This window comes from Poecilia mexicana, unplaced genomic scaffold (genome assembly GCF_051168715.1).
Source record: "Poecilia mexicana isolate PSO_F unplaced genomic scaffold, ASM5116871v1 scaffold_10, whole genome shotgun sequence".
Taxonomy (NCBI): domain Eukaryota; kingdom Metazoa; phylum Chordata; class Actinopteri; order Cyprinodontiformes; family Poeciliidae; genus Poecilia; species Poecilia mexicana.
Window position 1 is genome coordinate 18,124,589 of NW_028263379.1, and position 19,111 is coordinate 18,143,699.

A 19,111-nucleotide genomic window follows, 5' to 3' on the forward strand; every position below is an offset into this window, starting at 1 on the left:
GCATTGCTGATGATTAAACACACTGATTCCCCATCAGGCAATTACTTCAGGAACTCCACTACTTTTTTTTTTTTACATATCTAGTTCCAGGAGTCACGTAGAGAAAAAGTTTGCACTATAATTTCTATGTCTCTATAAACTCAAACATTCACACCATAATTTCTGACACAAAATATACCACAGATGTACTGGATTTACTTCAGATCTTTGCTAGCCTTTCAAATAGTGTTTCTCTCAGGTCCCAAAGCATATTCAAGATTTATTAAGGTCTACGCAAAAATGTATTTTACAGTACTACTTCTGCAGATGTTCAGATTTCTTAGATGAGGTTTTGAAATAGTATAGGTGGTAAAACGTCCTAAAAGAATCATCTAAAAGAACAAGTAAACATAAAAAACAAAACTTTATTCTAAACTGTCTAGTTATCTTGTACCAAATTATAAGTCACATTACAAGGGAATTTTTTCCAAATAACAAAATTATACAGAGTACATTCATCCATCCATTAGCTAAACACACTTATCCTTGCAGGGTCTTGAGGAGGCTGATACTTCTCCATCGGGTGAGAGGCAGCATTCACCCTGCACATGTTGCCAGTCCATCACAGGGCTTCAGAATACAATTATATTCAGATAAAATTCAAATCTATCCACTTCATTTCAATACAATCCAGTCAAGCATAATGTCAAATTGAATCCAAATTATAATAAATACCAGTATTGTCTTTCTAGTTTGTGGTAGAGTAACTGTCTTGTAATTGGACATTTGTGGCTTTCATTCCAGTTTCCATATATCAATGTTCTGCAGGACAGGGATCTTAAACTTAAGTTTCCTACGTGTGTGTGTGTGTGAATGTGTGTGTGTTTCTGATTGTGAAAGGGTGAATGTAAAATCGAGCGTATAGTGCTTTGTGTGGTCAGTATGGCTGCGTTCACACTGCAGCCTGAAGTGACCCAGTTCCGATTTTTTTGTCAAATCAGATTTTTTGTGCCGGGCAGTTCACACCGCCAAACATATGTGAGACCTGTATGTGTTCTGCAGTCTGAACGGGCAATGACCTGCAAGTGTCCCGCATGCGCAGTAGAGGGCGCAATAGCGTCAGCGTTCTCAGTGTTCTGCCAACCGCCATAAAAAGAAGAAGTAGTGCTCAGTGTTTGCTAACGGTGGAGCTTAGCTTGCATATTTGAAGTTGTTGTCTGACCAGAGCAGCATATTAGCAACTTAATCCTCATTATAGTCCATCATAGTTGTTGTTTTTCTTCCCACTTGTGCGTATCAGGACGCAGAATAGTGAAATTTGTTGAGTATCAGTGACGTTCAGTTCGGATTAATGCGACCTGAACGTTAGGTCGCATTTGAATCGGATATGAATCGGATATGGGTCGCATTCGAAAAAGAATCCGACCTGTGCTGTTCAGACTGTCATGAAAAGATCGGATACAGGTCGCAGTTCGTCAAAAAAAATCGGAATCGGGTCACTTCAGGCTGCAGTGTGAACGCAGCCTATGACTGGAAAGGCCCTATATAAATTTAGTCCAAGTAAGAGTCCAAAAGTAATTTGAATAAATGCAAAATTAGGCTTAGGGGTATATAGTGGACTGGATGCAAATGTTTACATGTAAAAGTTAGTGGACCCTCAAATCAATAAAGTGAACATATTTTTTTTTTTATCACTTACTTCAGATATTTGTTTTCATTTGACCACAAGAAAAATTCCAGGGGTATTACAATAAGTAGTTCATTCTAAAAAAGTTTTGCTGGGTGGGGCTCAGTGTCCAGAACTGAAATGTCATGCTGGACATTATTTGCTGCATTGTGATATTTGAGGATTATGTTGTTATAAAGATTATTCTTCTATTTTCTAAATCAGCTTTGTCCTGTTCAGGGTTGCAGGGGCAAGGGCCTTGAGCCTCTCCCAGCTGTCACTGAGAGAAAGGCGGAGAACAAATGGTATAGGTCACGAGTCCATCACAGAACCAACCCAGATACACACAAGACAAACAGCTTTTAGGATGAAAGTGTGCACGGTCACACCCACTGCTGAGGTCAGTTTGGAGTCATTGGTCAAAATCAATCATGCATGTTTTTCAACTGAGAAAAAGATGCACACGCCATACCGAAAGGCCTGCTTAATGTTACCATGATTTTATATTTTTAAAAATTTGTCTATTTTTTCTTTAAAATCTGATTTTTATACAGTTGCACTTTAAAAGATAGACAGGGTCAATGGATGTACAGATTGAAAACATTATTTTAAGTGAAGTTTATTGATATTAGTTATGATTTATATTCAGGCTTTATGTTTATGCAGCATTTGCAACGACTCCAATTTCAGTAGGAATACCTGATGAACTGCAACTAAACCTTTATTGCAATTAGGTGTCACAATATTCAGCAAACAATACGATTCGATACGATGCAATACATTTTTAAGATTTTCTGAAACATTTTAGAGGGACAGGGTGACTTTGGTGACATTTTGTGACTGTCCCATAGATTAATTAATTGAACTGATGGTGTAATGCTGGTGTAATAAATGTTGTTTTTGTTATACATTTGCTTTGTTTTTAAATGTTAATTGTGTGGCTTTTTGTATTTGGTTATGCAGAAAAGGAGCCTTTTTTTTGCCTTATTCACTTATATTAGATCATGTAATTTATCTGTTTCATTTCATTATTCAATTAATTATAACAGGTTGTTTCATTACATGTCATTTTTAATGTAAAAATGTCATGTGTGGTAGCTGTCATTTAAATCATGTGGATTTGACATAAAACTCAAAGTAGGACTTAATGCATCGGTACTCGCATATGAAAAATGTATACTTTCTGAGAAAAAAAAATATTAGTAAATGTCATAGAATCAATAAAATTACAGGCCTAGTTGTAATTTTGTCGACGGATGGTACCTCAGACACGATCAGTTTATTTTCCTGAATTCCTTTGCCAAACTTTTTCAATTAATGTCGGAATTGTTTTTGATGTATGTTACTTGCATTTTCCCGAAATGACCATTTTGTGTTAAAATTTGGGCTTTCAACTAGGAATTATAGAAACCCTGATCTACAGGATTTTGAATACGTTGAAGGTCTTTTTTTTTTTTGTACACACATAGCAGTTTTTATGCATCTTGCTCAGAAAAGGTTGACACATTTTCCTGCACGGCATACAATCGTTTCTCCTCTTTCAAACCGCAAGCCAAGTAGCATTACATCTCCAGAGAACAACAGAGATGACTGCACACATTGTCTTTGCAGTTCCATGTCTTTGGCAAGGGGGCACCCACAGTTTACAAGGCTTGCCTTCAATTTTACTCATCAAACACTGGTTGTGTACACAGCCCATTCAAGGCGGAGAAAACGCAGCAGAACGTGACAAGAACATCAAGTGTTCGGCTATCTGGGTAGGAAGGGTTCTAAACTATCGCTCCTAAGTGATCATGGACACGTTATTCCTATTTCGGCTCGGCACACTCCAAGAATATCTTGAAGGACAAATATGTGCGGCCACTGATCACGTGTGTTTCTATTACGCTGGTCAGATTCTCTGTGTAAAAAACATGACATTTAATGTTTAATGAGCAGCCATTTTAAAGATGATGATTGATTTAAAGCACCTGCTACTATAGGAAATCTTCTTCAATGCAATTTAATTTCCCCTCCGTTCTGTTACCAGTAGGCCTGTCTTGTTTGTGACCTAACAAAGGCTCATCATTAAGATTGAAATCTTCTGCACATAAATTTTTATTTGAAATCAATGCGGTGACCTTCACCACGCACAAGCAAGCTCAGTGTCAAACATATCTCAATTGGAGGCACTGTGTTAAACAAATGTTGCATATCTTTATTGATGAGTCCATTATGAGAAATAAAGAAAAAGTTCAAATCTGTTTTAAGCAATCAAAATAAAACTCGTTTTAAAGAGTGTTTTATACTTTCCCTTTCTATGAACAAGAAAGTGTTGGGAACATCTTTCAGCTGAACATATAGAGCCAAAAATATTGTTCCTGTTTGAGTGTTGCCCCAGGCTCTGCTTCATAGTAGACAGATGGAAGCAAGCACTGCCACAGCATGTACTATTGTCTTCATCAAACAACACACAAAGGACAGTTTAACAGTCAGTTACTTCCGTGGAAGGGTAACATTTTCCAGAGAGATGTGCTGATAAAACTTAAATATCAGTTTTAGAAAACATGTATAAAAATGACAACAGACTTTTCTTTTTTCATACTTGTTACCTTTGTCATTTTCAAGCATATGTCCTCATCCGACAGAGATAGTAAATGGATGAAAAATGTTCCTGTTATGACTGCTGTCTTATGACTGTTTTTTCTTTTTTTCTGACATGTAAATTTAAGTGTGTAGGTGCCCTTCTGCAATTAGTAGATTCAGAAGAAGGAGAAGACGAATTGTGGCTTAAGTGGAGATGATGGATAAGGACTGCTGTTTTTATGCACACAGATGTCAAAGGTTGTTCCTGGAGTATCCCAGCCGTCTCATCAGTTTGGATGTCATAGGTTCAGATGTACCTGAATAGACTTTGGATTAAACCTTCCATGCATTTTGAATAAATTCTTTGTCTTGACATCAGTGATTTTTTTTAATTTCACCTTGTCCCTTCTGCCACATGTGCTTTGTCCAAATGACATTCTGATATCCTCACTGTCTGTCCAGGTTAGGTGGATCAGTGACTTGATGTCTCAGTCATTCTTGGCACACAGCTTAATGTTATCCATGTAAAGGAGGCAACTGATGGTTTTAACAAAATTAGTATCCATAACAACGCTTCGCGATGATCTGATAGAGACAGTTCGGATCTATGCAGAACAGTAGCAGAGAATGAGCGTCACCTTGGTATAACCAACACTTGAGGATACTTTAGACAACGATGATAATTTAGTTCTTTATTAATGATCTAAATAAATGATCTAACTGTTGATGCTACACTACTTCAAACACTCCAGGATCCATTTGTGTGGCATTAAGTCACACCCTTCCTTGTAGTCAGTGTCTGCAGAGTTGGATTTCAGTGGTTCCATAGATCACATATCCTCTTTCATAGAGCTGAACAGCATTATTATGGGCTTTCAGATATTAAAAAATGGCTAAAATTCCTCCCCTCTCTCATAGAGCTGGCAATGGTCGTCTAATAAAACTTACAGTTAACTTGTTTAAAATAGAGCTGCTGCCCCTTTAGCTAATATAAACTTAGGCTGCAGAGGAAGGTCCCACGGTGTACTTACCCTCTCTCCTCAAAATCCTCTCTTCTCCTTTTACATGAATGAAAATAGTTTTTATTGATGTCATAAACCTGTTCTGTTTTTATGTCTTTAATTTCCTATAACATGTGTTGCTGATCTGGCAGTTCTTTATTTTGTGTTTGTGTCTTTTCTGTTCTCTCACTCTCCCAGCCAGCCAAGGCAGATGGCTGTCCATTATGAGTCAGTTTTGCTGGAGGTATCTTCCTGTTACAAAGGAGTTCTCTTCTCTCCTGTCACCGCCCGTCCATGCAGACACAGGACGGGAGGGTTGAAACAACGTGAAGATCTGATGAAATCTGTGGACTTCCTTTGTCACAGTGTCTGGTGAAGATGGAGGACCCAAATGCAAAACAGCAGGTGGGAGGCGTAGATAAGGTGCCAGCAAACTTGCATGATTTATAAGAAAGTGGAGAAAGACCTAGAGGATGACTGGAATGGAAAAAAAGACAAGAAAAATCCAATATAAATCCCTCTTATGTTATACAGAATCTGAAAAAGACAAGCTAATCACTAATAAAGAACAATTAAGTGAGCAAATGAGCTAATCTGATTATAAATACAGTTGGTCTATGAAGTCCTTAGAGGTTGGCCAGAGAACATTAGTGAACAAAAAGCATAATAAACTTAAGGAGAACATGTTAGGTGGGTTAGGGAGAGAGTTGTGGAGAGCTTCAGAGATAAATTATCTTGTAAAGTAGTTGTTCAAGCTCCTATAAAGCACTTTTCAAGCCATCGTGTGACAATGGAAAGAGAGCGGTCCACCCTGGACCAGCTGCAGAGACCCACCACTTGGGTCAATATACAGATAGTGGGAGAACTATTACTTATACACTTAAAAAGTGTGTTCATTATGAAAATATGAGAGCCAAAAGACATCCCTCCTGCAGTTGTGGTCATGAATCCAAAACTGAATGTTTTGGCATAAATTTAAAAACTGTATGACAAAAAACAACACTGCACATCATCTTTTCACCTCCGTCTATAAGGTAAAAGATGATAGTGGAAGCAGGAATTTGGTCAGAGTGAGATGATGGGAAGATGGATGGAGTTACCCTGAAGAAAGGGAAAAAGACTTGGCTGTGGTTGTAGTGTGACGAGGGTATGAATTCTTTTGAAAAGCACCATATTTAAATTGAACTGGAATTATCATATGGTCTGTATGAGAGGGTTCATTGGCTTTGCATCATAACTAGGTTGATTTTCCTGGAATACTGTGGTCAGTTTCATCCCTCACAAAGGAAGTCTCACCAAAACAATAAAAAAAGAGATTGTCAAAAAACACACATTGTTTTAATAACCAGTCTCATGAAAACAAAGTAAACAGAAACATAATTAGAAACAATTATGTTTTATTGTTCTGGTTGAGTTCCAGTGTTTCAATGTCAAGTTGCACTGATGCTTTTTGGCAACCTGCAAAAACACCTTGTTGTAGCTTTTCTTTGAATTTAATTTTAAACCCTCTGTGTGCAGGAAATGGAGCAGAACGCCAAAACACTTTCATGGAATCATTATTTATTTATAGTCATTACATGGTCATTACCATGCACTCTTTCTACCCGTGCATTATAATGATCACTTGTAGCTTGCACTATTTATAACTTGGAACAGGTCTTAAAATACAGACCATTTTACAGTTTTCTTGTAAATAGATAATTCATAAGGAACTCTTGTTTTTCATTTAAGGAATTCCAATTATTTGAAAAAAAAATGGGAAATGTGTTTGTGCTACAATCAGGAAAACATAAGAAAATAAAACAACTACAAAACCAACCCTTTTGATGAGATTACTATGACGTGCCGGTTTGTAAAAAAACAATTAGCAGTTTAGCAATAGCAACCGTCAAGGTCAAACAAATCACTCAACTGCGCAGAAGGCATGAATATGTGCAGACAATGTTTGAATTTCTGCACAGAACAATCAACAGTATAATACCTGCTTCTCATTGTCATCTGCATACATTATTCTATGACCGAGTGAGGACATGCAGTGTGACAATAATAGTGGTTTGTAAACTGGCTGTAGTCTAATTTGGTGCATTTCAGCTAGATAGCACTCAATGCTGGACCCTTCATTAGCCTCAAGAGTTGTTTACCTTCTAATGAAGTCTGTCTTATGCCGTTTTAGTGTGCTTCAACCTTCTCTGAGTGGACGTTATTGACAGAGGTCTTCTCAGCACTGGGATTTAATGTTGCCATTAGCTCCACTGGTAGATTGGTACCAAAGAAAATAACATGTTCAGTGTTTCATACAGAAAAACAACAACTTGGATCTGTAGGAGTTCTTTGCTACTTAAATTTCTACAGTAACACATTATCTATGGTCATGAACTAATCAGAGTTTTGATTTCATGGAGATACTTGATCAAATAGCCCTCAAGGCAAGTTCATGAATTTATCTAATATATTTCAGCAGAGACGGACGGACGGACGGGATGAATTGAATACAGGCAAATATCCTTCAATACCTGTCAGTCCCTATATAGAGTACCATTAGGTGCATCCATTTATTTTACTAGCAAGAGTAAATGATGTTGGAGTCAAGTCAGATATTTTGACACAGAGTTTAGCTTGAAATAGCTGTATGTTTATGTTATCAACATAGATATCAATCTGGTTATGTTCAGCAAACATAACCAGATTGCTAAAAAAAAACAAAAAAAAAAAACACTGTTCGCACATGGTCAGCTAATATCAAATAAAATGATCAAACAGTCCTTTAAACAAGAGATTACATGACTTCCTGTCATAGAAACAGCCTGTAGTTTGTAATTTACTTTCACTGACAATTGCATGAGATGAACATTGTCTCCTGCCTCCACTATAACACAAACATAAAGCAGCTGTAATGGAAGCCATCTAAGCAATTTGTAGAATCATACAAAACAAACTATGCATTTTGCATATTCATGGCATGTAAAAAAAAAACAAAACAAAAAAAAACATTCAAATATAATTTTCAAAGTATGATTTCAGACAGGATGTCTTTTTGTCTATCTTTTATTCCAATACCATTTCATCTCTTTCCCAATAAGATGAAAGCAAATATTGAACTGTCCTCGCTATGTCCACTCCATCTTTCTCATTTTTTTTTCTTTCTCCAGAGATCCTTGAGAAACTGTGAGACAGAGAAGCAGAATGAGAAAAGAACAGAGGCGAAGCAATAGTTTTTAACTCAATGTGGTAAATCTCAATGCGTCTTGAAAGTTGCCATGGATACAAACCAGGCTTGTATGAATGAAAAAAAAGAAATGTTTTGTCAGTATGTCTTCAACTTTTGAAAAATGTCTGCAATATTTTTAAAGAACATATCTTTGGACTTCTTCTGCAGTACTTTCCGAGTGACAAGCTTGGGTAACTGTTCTTTTTTAGTTGCTGGAAGCAATCCAATATTAACAATTTAGGTTTAAATGTTAAAGAAAAGTATCCATGGCAACTCAGAGATAAACAAAGATGAAAGTACAGCAGCTGCTGCACCGTGGTCCCTTTAAACAAGTTATGCTGTTTAAGCTGAAAGGATAATACGAAATAAAAGACTGGCATTGAGCAGGGTATGGTCGACAAAGAAGCTTGTCTTATTCAATGCCTCTGGATGTTAATATAGAGCAACCTTGCTATTTAGTTCTGTAGCTTCATCCCTTTACTTTGCCTTTTCTGAGCTGTGCTTGACTGATAAGCCACATTAGTTAGTGAACTCTCCGTGAGGATTTTACCTTTATGCAGAGCAGGCCATGAATTCAGTTGGAGAGAAGCAGAAAACGCAACTGAAGGCACAAATGAAGACATTTTAAAATTGTACCCTCATATGTAACGCCCCGTCCAGTGTTGCTACTTTGGAATACTGCTTGAATTGCACTGATCACGTGTGTATCTTGATCTTAATTTTGCTCTCAACCATACATTTGGTTCAGTAAAAGGTTATATGCTACTGTATAAAGAAAACACAGCTTTTTGTGTCTCGAAGATTGCATTTTACAGCGTGGATGAAAGCACAGGGCTTCCTAAATTCCAAAATGGCTTGAAAGCCAGACTCCAGAGTTTGCAGAGATGACATGTTTTATGCAAGCCTCAGTGAGGTCACAGCAAACAGTAACAAACTCTGCACCCAGGATGATAGTATTGTTTGGAAAATGTTTTATGAACTCTGGCCAGCTTCCATACCCTGCAGAAGAAAGTTCAGGCATAAAGGGATTAAGTTTGTGTAAATCATATAAAATCTAAACGGAGTACACTGATGTTTGTGATTGTAAAATGACAAAATGTGGAAATGTCTTGGTAGTATAACTACTTTTGCAAGTCACTGTACAGCAAAACCAATCTAGTTAAGTTTTTATCATGAATTTGTGTTGATTTGATAGAGCAATAATTTCTTTTTATCACATTTTAAGAAGCAAATGATGAACTGGTGGTTATTCAGTCAATGTTTCTTAATGTTTGGGTTTACTGTTTTTATTACGACTACAATGCTTATTTGTCTCTCTCACTAATGGAAAACAGGAAGTAAAGCAATGGTGCATCTTTAATTTCCATAAAGTATGTATGTTTCTTTGTTTTGGTATTTATATTTGAATAATGTATTAACATTTCTGTTATCTTGCTTTTTAATCTTTTTTTTTTTTTTTTTTTTTTTTTTTTTTTTTAGACTGATAACAAAACCTGTTTTGAAGCTGCAAAGCAAAATTCGCCTTCAGGCTAATGGACACCTTTATGCAGCTGTTCGTCAATGTGCACAGTCTTGTGAAAACAAATTAAAACCTCAAACTTCCAGAATTAGTGGTCATCCATATTCCCAGTATGAGGAGTCTTTATTTTTATTTATTTATTTTTTTTAATTGTGTTATGTCTTGGGTAGCTTGTGTCATGGTGTTAACCATGTGGCACATCAGCAACAAGCTTTTCTTGAGTACTAGAATGAGTTGTAATTAGGACATGTCAAACTTCTGACAACAAATAAACACAGATTATTATTATTGTTATCATTAATATTTATAATCAGCTAGAATCATTGTCTCTCACATGGTGTACCTCACCTCTCGCCTGAAATGTCTCGTTGGAGATGGGCACCCCCGCTAGGGACAAGGGTGCAAAGAAAATGGATGGATAAAAAGAAAAGCTGTACTCACAGGTTTAGTCTATCTCCAAGAAACCTACAAATTACCTGGAACTATAGCTGCTCTAAAAAAATCAACATGCAAAGGACATTTTTGAAGGGTATTAAATATTAGCTATTGGCATTATTAAAGGCTTAATCAAGCATATTTGTTTGTCTTATACCGTGTGTGGTGCAGGGCCCAAATGCAGGCATGAGGCAGGTAGATTTATGGAGCAGTGGGATAGTTATTAAAGAAAATAGTATATACAAAACCGGCAGGAGACACAAAGGGAAATAACAAGGACACAAATCAGTGTCACATTGACGATGGCAACAGGGGGCTCTGAACAAGACTGAGAGAACCCAGGGAGTTTCTGCATACACAGGGAGGGAATGATTACTGGTACAAGGATCAGGTGAGACTAATTAACTTAATGCAGAGCAGCTGGGGGTTGGGAGGACTCAGGCTGGTATGGCATAAAAACACAACAATATCCAAACAAAACATAGTGAGAAAAAAAAAGAGCTGAATAAGAAGTGAATAATAGCTTAATAACCAACATAAACCACAGAAGAAACTTAGTACAGGGAACATGTTTGATTGTTTTGGTAATGTAACATGCCAAAAAAAAAAAAAAAGTTGACTAAAATTTAATTGACTGATTTTAGTTTGGTCATCTGTTAGAAGAATAAGGAGGTAATAATAGTGCTCATACAGGAATGCATCAACTACATCTAAGACCTGTCTACCGACTTGTGGTCTGTACCAGACTTGAAGCTAACTGTGCTACGCAACCAAGGAAAGGATTTGCATGCCAACTCGTTAGAGCAGATTTACTATTCCATTTATTTTTGTTTTCTTTTGTTTGAATTTAATTAATATTTGGTATATTTTATTAATTTGTTCAACTTTATTTAAGTCTTTTTAGCTGTTAAATTTACCTATGTTTTAATCCAGGGAAAGGCCAATGACTCTTAATTGCAAGCAAGAACAGAGATGAGATGTCTGCCAATAGCTGACCTCAATGGTAGCGGTTGCCAGAGCTGCTATAAGCGGGTGGCCATTTTAATGGGTAATGGACTCAGCGCAAAATGTTTTAAGACAGAGAGCAACTGCAGTGACTTGCCTTAAGTCGTAATGAAAGCCTTTTGTTTCCCCAAAAATAAAACAAAAAAGAAAAAAGAATGTAATGTTCCTGATCCCACTTTTGACAAGTAGGTTGACCAGTGTAACTTTGTTTATTGTCTTTATTTTTTAGGGTTACTTAATATCTCACATATACAATGTTTGCAGTTCTGCACTGTCACAGTTAAGGTTTAATTACACTATTGATGATTAAGGAATACTGTATCTTTCTTTCTTTTTTTCATTTTTTCCTTGTTTATTTTTTATGTCTTTCTTTTTTTTAGCACATTCACAGATGCAAATTGCTAGTTTAGATTAAAAAAAAAACATTTTTATTTAAATGCTTTAGTCTGTTTTAGCATCACAGCCTTTTCTTGAATCAGTTGCAGTTGGTATAATTAATTTCCAGCTAGATGTATTAAATTTTTACAATCCCCACAACTAATGCAAAGGAAATAACAATATATAATTCTGTTTGCTTGCAAAAACTACAAGGTGATTAAATAGACAAATTTGAGTTAGGAAAAGGTGTAGGTAGGAAATTAGATATGCAACAACATTTAACTTCCTTCTGATATTTAAACCTTCACAAAGAATAATGAATCAAAGCTAATAAAGAAACTAGTGTATGCTTAATTTAATTTCTTTTTTTTTGTGTTCTCTAATTTATTGATGGACCCTGGAAAGTTACAGACTGCAATGTGTACACTATATATATATATATATATATATATATATATATATATATATATATATATAAGACCAGAGTGAGAAGAAATAACTTCTTGCATTGCTCATAACGTCCTTCATATATTTATACCTTCACAAAGAAGGTCTACATATCAGATATATATCAGAAGGATCCTGTCTCTTTCAATAAGACATGATCAATCTTCTGAAGAGAATTAGAACTTCTTCATCCTATAAAGACGCCAAAGTTACAGTAGACCCCCTACTGGAAATAAAAAGCAGAGGCGAGGCTCGGTGTGAAAGAGAACAGTGCCCCCACTTCGCTTTCAGGCAGACTTCTAGACTACGGTGGCTACAGTGCTACAGCAATAAACCCAGGCACCTCTGGTCCATAACACCTCCACGTCTACCAACTGTACTGTACATCTCCGACGAAAGCATCTCTCCAGCGCAGTGCGGCTTTAAGAGCACCGGTGGCTCTTAAAGCCGCGGCTGGCTCCTCCTTCCGCCTATGATGTCAGTCGGAGGGAGAGCGAGAGGGAAAGAGAGGTGGGCAGCATTGAGGAGCTGAGTTCATACTATACTACTGAGACATCTACAGCTTAGCAGACAGATACGGTGAACCGCCTATCCCGGCTCCTGTAAGTGATGCTGCACTGAGGCACACTTTGATCCAACTCCACTGGGGGGGCGATGCGCTCTCTGCATCCCTCATTTAAGAGTTGTTTTTTTTTCTTTTTTTCTTTTTTTTTCCTGTGTGCGGAGCTTTAAATCAGTCCAAACAAGTGACTGTTGAATAAATTAGCTTCACGCTTTTTTTTCTTTTTTTTTTTAGTTTATTAGAGGCATATTGTCTTGTTTTTTTTCCCTTTTTTCTTTTCTTGGTTCTCCTTTTTTTTCGCCCTCATGGATTGAAGTTGTAATGTTCGCACAAAGAGGCGTTTAGCACACGTGTGGGTGTTGTTTCAGCGTGAAAACCGCTGGTAGATTTTCCAAGTCAAATTAGGTTAGCGATACAAAGTTTATGTAAAGCAACCATGGATCATTGCGTGTCTCCGGCTGTGGGATTGTGAGTCCAAGACATCCGAAGAGGAATTACAGCCTCCCCTTTTTTAAAACAAAACAACAACAAAATAAAAACACGAAGTTGTTTTTTTTCTTCTTCTTTTTTATTAAACGCAAGGATCACATTTTTAGCACAAGGATAAGTTTTTTGTAGTGGATTTTTTTTTTTTGTTCCTACTTCGCTCGAGCTTCACTCCCGAGTCAGATGAGGATCCTTTCTCTCCGTTTCCCCCACTTCAGATTAATTCATGGCACTTCTTGTTTGTGAGTCAGAGATGTCTCATCGCGGCGATACTCACGGTTAATTTTTCATCATCTCCCAGCACAGAAGGTGAGCTTTTCTTTTATCATTGTTCCCAGTCCTGGTTGTTATTGTCACAAAATGTGCGTCTTCAAATTATCTGACCGCTCGCACTGCTCTTGTCTCCTGAGCGCAAATTAGAAACGTCGGATGCTGTGGCTCATTTGGTCCGTATTAAATCAAATAGCTGTCCCAGTGCAGCCACGGACCGTAGTTTCTCTGCACAATTACTCGAATTTGAGAGAAGACGAAGTGACATTCTTTCGGGTGTTTAGATGTGCATTTAATTAATTAATTTATTTCGCGCGAGTGATTCAGTTTCGGAGAGGCTTCAAATATACAAGAGAAGGAAAATGGAGTTCACTGAGAATAAGTTGTCGCATTATGAAAGTGTAATGCGTAAACGGCAACGATCTCGGGCGTCATTTGGCCGTGCTTTGTGCTGTAATGCCCAGAGAAGTCGGCCTCCTTTTCATGAGCATCCAACTGCAGGACTTTTTCAGACCGGTTTCTCAACATCTTGGCCGCTGAACTCGATGCGTGGGCGCGCGGCAACAGTGCGCTCCTGCTCGAGCGGTTCACGTGTCGCAGACCTCAGGGGCGATCGTCTTATTTCGTCTTATTCTGTGCCTGTGCACACTGGTTCTTCAGGGATATATATATATATATATATATATATATATATATATATATATATATATATGTGAGATGAAGAGTGACGTCTCAGTGGGTTTGTTTGCGAGGACCTCTGAATAAGAACAGTGATGTAAAATGTGCGTTGAATATTCCTCCTGAATAATCAACAGTGCTTCAGTTAAAATTCTCTGATTAAGGGTTAAAAGCAAAGAAACCAAAAACAACAGGAAGGAAAGGAAACGATCACATATTGTGGAAATCTATTCCCAATAATGTGTTGCATATTTGCTTAATTTAAGTTCATTTTGGTCTATCCACTTGCAGGAGCACATTTGCCATGGAAGTCAGATTACCCGTGGCCATATGCCTGCCTGGTATCTGAAATCTTATCTTTACTCTGCGGCTAGTTTTCACCTTACGCTGTAATCCTGCCTAATCCTAGCCTCTTCTTAATCCTTAACAAATAAAAATAAAAAAAATAAAAAAATAAACTCATTTAAACGATTACACAAAGTTTAGCCTATTCTAGGTAGTTCAATCACAGAAAACATCACAGTTTTACTAGAATATACTTTAACATCAAGGTGCTTCTCCATCACTCATATGTGTCAATATATTAAAATGCCTACCCAAATACCTTGCCATTTTTCCAGGCAACACTAGAAAACTAAACAACAGTAGATTTATAGTGTTGTCCTGTTTCTCTAAAGTGTTTTATATATATATATATATATATATATATATATATATATATATATATATATATATATATATATATATATATATATATATATATATAATGCAAAAACAAACAGGAATGTATGTATTTAATTCCATGTAAATTTTTCTGAGATATTTTTTGTTTTCACAAACATACTTTTTTTGTGGAATATTTAATTGTTTAAATATAATTTAATTAAAAAAAATAATACTTTTAAAAGTCATATTCAAAAAAATATTTACCATGTAACAAATCACAATAATATGGATGCATGGACTTTGCGCTTCAAGTCAATGTAAAATGCAAAAAATGGTCTTGTTTTGCTGCTAGTGAAAATGTTTATGAACTATTACTAATGTATCAAGCAGTTGAACCCTTCAGGATCCTGTCCTGTTTATGAATTATCACACTGAGTGAAATCAAACTTGGGTTTCTTTTGGCGTCAGTACTGTATTAAGATTTAAAATTTTAATACCAATTTCCAAAGAAACGGGTACGTCACAAATTGTAGTCTGAATTTGGCTACCTAGTAGTAGTGTTGGTTAAAATCGTATTCCTTTAGTGTGTGGGGAGAATAGTTTTGTGTTTGTGGACTGAAAAAGAACTGTCTGTGGTTGACAGAAACATGTTTTGTCAGCCATCTGTGGTCCTTAAGGCTCTTAGGAGAAAAGAAAGAACAAGGAGAGACAGTGAAGTCATGCATTGGCCATTGCCAGTTCGGTATTAATAGATGCAACTGCAACAATTAATAAATAAATCAAACTCAGAACCTGACTTTGACAGGCTGCACCATGAGTTTTGGGCTCAGGGCAACCACAGTAAGAGTGTCCAATATGCCCATCTTCGGGGTGAAGGCAGAGAGTGACAGTAGGAGCATATCTCACCTCTCACTGCCACCCTCCGTGGACGCAAACACCAAGAAGACCTGCCCATCATGCTGTCGTGTAAAGAGGATCTTGGTCTGGTCAGCCCCCTTCTTCACTGTTTCTCCCAAGAGGGAAGTTTGAGTTTGCCTACTGGATTCAACCTGCTGTCTGGGGGCTCAAAATAGAATTTCAGGAGACTAGTGAAATGTAAGCAATGGAGACACTCTGACTGACACCTCGAATCTCCCCACTTCCTTTTTTCCCTGCAGCGTTATTCCTTCTCTCACCTAGCTTATCCCTCATGGACAGGTTTGTAAAGCATTGTGACAAGTGAAAAGAAGTGCAAATGTTGGGAAATCATGGCACCGAGAAGGAAACTTGAATTAAGTTAATGAAATGCGAGTAGCAAATAAGTTTCGACCACGACGCGCTTGAGAGCACAGTTCCACATTTTAGTGCACAACTTGGAAGCGGACTGAGCTCTCATGTCTCGTATAGTAGAAAAATGTGCCTCTTTAAAATTACAATGAAGTGCAAAAGGTGTCATTTTTGTCACTACACTTGTACTCCAGCGTACTCTGAGTGTGAAAATACACACTGCAACCTTTCATCCAGCAGAACATTATTATCACTTACAAGGAAGAGGAAATCTAGATCATCCTTTGATCTTTTTTCTCTTTTTTCCTCTTGAGCGAATCACATCCCATTTAGGGATGTAATTTAAACTTCATTATACGTGGTGCGAGCTCAGCCCCGGACCATGTGGTGATCATCGCAGTGAAGCAATCGCTGCTCACTTTCCAAAAAGGTCCGCACTTATGAGTAAAATGTGTCACTTCTGCTAACAGTAAAAGTGACACACTAGTTACTAATAGGATATAATTCTGTCAGTATTCTTGACAGAACAACACATGCCCAGGCTGCATGTGTAGAATGAGTGAAAAAGAATGCAGATCAATGTCGGGCCGTTCTTTTTTTTTTTTTCTTTTTGTCCAACTGCACTGTAATGAGTCTCATGCGACTGCTTTTTGAGGCATGTGAAGTCTGTCTTTACATGTTTCATGAAACGCCTCACAATAGTTGCATATTTAAAAACTGGATCAATTATTAATTTTCTTTTTAAGTCAATCCCTCTTTGTCAGCTGGACGAGATCTTCAGTGAGCTATGAACATTTTTGATTTGGCAATTTAGAAAGACCCCTGTTGTGCTTTTCAGGTTTTTGAGGGAGTCATTGGTTTGAGGATTTGACTCATGTAGGTAGATGGGAATTTCGTAAGATATGACAAAAAAAAAAAGTCCCACAGTAATCACATTTCCTGTTTAGTTTCTACAGTCATAATTTGCATGCAGACCATCACAGAATGTAGGCAATTCATTGGTGGAAATTCATGTCTGATTTCAAGAATACACAACAATATTATACCAATAGGAAAAGTCATATGTGATTAAAAAACACCCAGTGGGGTTGGACTTAAACACACAGTGTGAAATAGATGATGAAATTAGCTCCCACGTACACAGAACTACAGACGTGCAGCCGGTATTAATATGAAGAGGAAATATGCTGTACCTATGCACTGTTGGGTTCTCCATGGTGTAATAAAACAGATCCAGTTTCTTGCAGATGTTTAAATACCCATTGAAGTATTTCTTATTTTGTAGCCACAGACTTCAGTATATGTTGGGCGATTTTATGTGAAGTTACCTATAAATGTAACACTTGTACATGGTTTTTAAAATGTTTTCACTCATGAACATCTAAAAAGTACAGCTTGCCTGTATATTTAGCTCTGTTGCTGCTGCACATGTTTTGGGGTATATTCCTCAAAAACGATTATTTTTGCCCATTCCTCTTTTTAAAATAGCTCATTGTCAATCACATTTTGATGGAGGCCCTCTGATAGCATCACTTTTCAAAGTCTTGCTAACAATTATGAAAATTAAATCTAGATTCTAGCATATGAACATGGTTTGAAACAAATCTATATAGCAGATCTGGATATGTTTAAGGTTGTGATCGTGCTGTAAGGTAAATCTTTCTCTGCAGTCTGAAGTGCTTGAAGCCTCTAACCAGTTTCCTCCAGTATTTCCCTGTAAATGGTGTCTGTCACCTTCATGACCCAGTCCTGTTGAAAACGGCACATCCCCACATCATGATGCTGCCACCATGTTTCATGGAAGTAAAACATGTTCAGGGCGTTCTGCCACACAGTTTTTTGGCTAGAAGCCGGATTGATTTTTATCCTCATCTTGAACAAAGCGCCGTTTTTCCTAAGCTTGTTGTGTCCCCTACGTTAAATTGCAGAAATAAAATCTTTTGGCATTTTTTAAGCTATTTTTCAAAGGCGAAATTTATGGAGTATATGTCTAAACTTTGTCCTGTCAATAGATTACCCCACCTGGGTTGTGAATTTCTGCAGATCCATCAGAGTTGCAATAAGCTTTTTGGCTGCTTTTTTTGATTAATACTGATCTTACACGCTGTGTCACTGTTTAGTTGATCGGCCATTCCAGGACCGATCAGAGTTCAGTCCTTTATGACGGACTGAACTCAGTAAACTCTGGGTGCGGCGTACCCAAACAGCCTAGCCCCACTGTAAAGTTTTCCACAACTTGTATCCCTGACCTGTTGTGTTTCTAATAGGGACCACACAATATCAGGAAATCATGTAATTACAATACCGTTGTGGGACATGACCGCATCAGAAACTGGACCCATTTTTTCTTCTCATTCATCACAGTGTCTTCACAGCACTGTGTGAGCTTTATCGTTATTTTCTGGCAAGAATAGAAAGCCACGCAACATTGTCCGTACTCCTGGCAGCTTTAGGAAAGTAATATGTTTGAGTTATATTCTTTCAACCAAGAAGTTTGTTTCTTATAGGAAATGAGAAAAGCATGTCCCAAAAAATACTAAGACAACTTTCAAGATTTCACAGGTCTTTTTGACGATTCATTGTCGGTGATGAGCTTCAAGTGGAATACGTCTTAGCAACATCCTAATCAAAAGCTCCCTCTGCACTTTCTCTATCAGATTCAAGTCAGGACTCTGGCTATAAGAAACAGATTGGTTTCCAACGGCTAGACAGGAAACCTAACCTTAATGTTATTTTAAACCTGAATCTGCTAGGTTTATGAATAATTTTGAGATTAACTCTCCATCCAGTGTGGGCACCAAAGGCAGTGAAAATCAGGCTCAGTATCCGTTTGCATGCACAATTTACATACATGATACTTAAAATCCAATATTCAGTCAAATACTATATTAAACCAGTCCCTTGGAATTGCAATGCTGCACACACTGATTGAGTGATGACCACTGTGATTTCGTATATTGTGCAGCTCCGTTGTTCTTTA